The sequence below is a fragment of the Equus przewalskii genome, unplaced genomic scaffold (genome assembly GCF_037783145.1).
Source record: "Equus przewalskii isolate Varuska unplaced genomic scaffold, EquPr2 contig_13297, whole genome shotgun sequence".
Classification (NCBI taxonomy): Eukaryota; Metazoa; Chordata; class Mammalia; order Perissodactyla; family Equidae; genus Equus; species Equus przewalskii.
Window position 1 is genome coordinate 42,911 of NW_027227157.1, and position 3,936 is coordinate 46,846.

Here is a 3,936-nt window from a genome sequence, read left to right on the forward strand (position 1 = left end):
TTTTATTTCTACCACAAATCTCTCTAAATACTTGATGTTACAATACACCAAGGAAGGGTAACAGATTTTTATAATTTGCAACAATTAGGTAAATGTGGTTGATCAAATGCATTAGTCTTCTGAAGGAAATATTTAAAATACGGGAAAAGAAGTGTATGACTAAGTGTAAAAAAGCTACTGGAAAGAGAAATTTAGAAATAGTTATAGCACAATAGTAAATAAAAATATTGTAACTCGACCATTTTACTGGCTCATTAATTTTCTTTTGAGTTCTAAGGTCTCATAGTTAAACAAGTTGTCAGGGAAGAAATCATAGAAACATCATGTATATTTTTCCCAAGATGAGCATTTTAACTAAACTCAGATTTATGCAAAAAGCTAGACTGGTCTTTCTCATTATGCTAACAGCCTCTGAGGATACTGAATTTGATCACTTGAAATATAACAGGGTCAACTCTATTTTTGTCCTTCCTCTCTCAACTGCCTTCTTTTGTATTCCATTTACACAGATTTCATACTCACTCTAAAATTGTGGTATTATTAAATTCTAGCTCTTAAATAATGTAACAGTTGAAACAAAGAGTTTTCCACAGCACTATTTATAGATAATCACAAAGTCTCTCAACATTTCCTCATTTTAACCTCCCTTATCCAAAATTAGCTTCTCATTTCTCTGAATTGACTTCCCTATTTTGTCCACAGGAATGAAGAAAACCAGAGTGCTGAAGTCACTTTGATTCTCTTAGGATTCTGAGAATCTCCAGGACTCCAGGTGCCTCTGTTCCTGTTATTCTTAACCATCTACACAGTCACTGTGCTGGGGAACCTGGGCATGATTGTGATTATCAAGGTCAATCCCAAACTCCACACCCCCATGTACTTTTTTCTCAGCCACTTATCCTTTGTTGATTTCTGTTATTCTACTGTAGTTACACCTAAACTACTAGAAAACTTGGTCGTGGAAGACAGAACCATCTCCTTCACAGGGTGCATCATACAATTGTTTGCATGCATATTTGTGGTGACAGAACCATTCGTGTTGGCAGTGATGGCATATGACTGATTTGTGGCAGTTTGTAACCGTCTTCTCTACACATTTGTAATGTCCCAGAAGCTTTGTTCCATTTGGTGGCTGTATCATACTCTTGGGGTGCAGTCTGTTCCCTGACACTTACCTACTTTCTATTGGAATTATCCTTCATAGGGAATAATACAATAAATAACTTTGTGAGCATGCCGCCAATGTCTCTCTGTCTTGCTCTGACCCCTACATTAGCCAGAAAATCATTTTAGTCTCTGCCACATTCAATGAAACAAACAGCCTGATGATCATTCTTACTTCCTATTTTTTTAGTTTTATCACTGTCATGAAATTGTCTTCAACTGAGGGGTGCCACAAAGCCTTCTCCACATGTGCCTCCCACTGACAGCCATTACCATTTTCCATGGGACCATCCTATTTCTCTACTGTGTTCCTGACTCCAAAAGTTCATGGCTCATGGTCAAGTTAGCCTCTGTGTTTTACACAGTGGTCATCCCCGTGCTGGACTCACTGATCTACAGCCTCAGGAACAAAGATGTGAAGGAGACAGTCAGGAAGTCAATCAACAGCAAATTGTTATGTCATTAATGTAAGATGGTAAGATTTACTTTTTCATTTTAAAGAGTACTGTGGAGGATTGCCCAAGACTTTTAGCATTTTTAATACTTCAAATTCCTTTTTTTCATAAAGCAAAGCAGCGTTCAATGTAACTCCCTAGTTGACAGATTATTTAGCATCTGTTAAATTTAAACTTTAGCAAATTAGCTATAAAATAATAAATAACACACTAATTAAGGTTGAGGCCACTTAAATGAAGAATCTGCTCACAGAGTTTGTCATGCAAAGATTTCTGAGTTAGTACACATTACCGTTTGCCCAGTGAATCTTTCATTCTTTTTTTGTCATCACAGAATGGGTTTATAGAGTTACTGTAAATATTTACAACTTGTTATCAGGGAGAATACATCAAGTGCAATATAGTAAACTAGGAGTTATTCAGCACTCAGACTCTAAATTTAAAACAAATATTTATTTAATTCCACACAGGAAGCATTGGTACAATTTAAGTGCAAAGAAGTCATACCTCTGCCCCCAACAAATTCCAGAATCTTGTTTGCTTAAATTATGTTTGTTAATATAAATTTAATTTGTATATAAAACATCAAAAATTAAAATTAAAAACTGCACACTTCAGAAGTAGTTATTGCTAAATCTAAAATTGTCATTCATGCCAATCTTGAGTTGTGTATAATATAGCTGTTGATGCATAATAAGGAACATAAAATTCGGTGACATGTAACATTAAGCAATTTTTGCTTTTTATCGGGGGATTTATTGGAGCAGCCCTGTTAATATCAGCTAGAGCATCTTCGTTAACCTGATATAGTCTTGCCTAACTAGCAAAATCATCTCTAGTCTATGGATCTGCTTGGTGATTCAATAGCTCTGCTCTGCGTGCCATTGGGCTAGTTAGAGTATCTTCTTGGATTGTCAATGACTGAGTCAGAAGACAGAATGCGCTATAACAAAAGCCGATTCAAGCTCCTATGTGTATTATGTTTGTTAACATTCTATTAGCCAATGCAAATCATATAGCTGAGCACAAAGTCAATGGTTAAGAAATTGTATCTGCCTTGTAGAACTGAAAAGCTATATGACAATGAGCATGGATACAGAATACAATGAAGATTTGGGCCTAACACTTCAATATACCTAAAGTTTATGGTCAATTTTGTTTAATGGAAACTGTTCTTCCTGTATTTCAGATAAATATAACTGCTCCACTTTGGTGGCCTGGATTCAGTTCCTTTGCATGGAACCACATCACTTGTCTGTCAGTAGCCATGCTGTGGTGGTGGCTCATATAGAAGAACCAAAAGGACCTACAAGTAGAATATACAACTATGTACTGAGGTTCTGGTGGGGAGAAGAAGAAAAAAGGAAGATTGGTAACAGATGTTAGCTCAGAGTGAATCTTTTTTTGAAAATAAATAAATAAATAAAAATAACTGTTGTAGCTTGACAGACTTTTCCATGGCTGATCATGGTTGATGTCTCACAGGATAGACAAAATTTTGGTAAATTTCCAAGTTATCATGGTTTCAGTCCAACTGCAGACTGTGAATCATGTTATTGACTTCACCCAAATCATGGACTTTTTATCTGCAAATAAAAAATTCTAATTTCCATTTTAATGAAGATTGATGTCAAACTTTGTAACCTAACCTATTTATTTGATTGTGGAACAATATGTAACAATATATTCAACAATTCAAGATATATAATGTATAGAGTTATGTGATTTATTTAACTTTTAACTCTCTGTCAGCCAGATGTCATACACACTCAACTAAGTGCTCCAGTCAACAAGTAGTTTGATAGGCTGTGTGTATGTTAATAAAAATATTTTAATGACAGAAAACATGTATCTAAAGGATGTGAACACAGTATAGGGTGAGCTATATTTGACATATGCTATAGGTCTTTGGATTTAAGATCCTAAGGAGAAAATAAAACAAATTATAAAGAAAAACATCTGAATAGCTGTAAGTTCCTTTAGAATAGATTTTAGTTATTCTGGAAAATGCTTTTGAATGGACATTTACTTACACAAATATAATGCAGATATTCTCCAAGCATTTCAAAGTTATAATTTTAATCTGTGCACTTTTAGATGGGCTCTTCATTTCTATATATGAATTATACGCTTCTTACTTTATATTCTTAATAGTGCCATGGATAGGTGCAGTTCCTTTGTTTCATTTCTGAGGAGCTGTGTCAAGATTTTTGGTGAAGGTATTCACAAGATTAAAGGAAGAATGTACAGAATTAATAGTCACTTAATGGAGAAAATGTTATAAGTTGAATGTAGACCATATTATGTAAATATTACT

At 34.6% G+C, this 3,936-nt stretch overlaps 1 pseudogene; it reads left to right on the top strand.

The window, feature by feature from the left end:
• Positions 1 to 701: 701 nt before the first annotated feature.
• Positions 702 to 2,946, top strand: LOC139081292 (olfactory receptor 5D13-like; annotated as a pseudogene).
• The last annotated feature ends 990 nt before the right edge of the window (positions 2,947 to 3,936 follow it).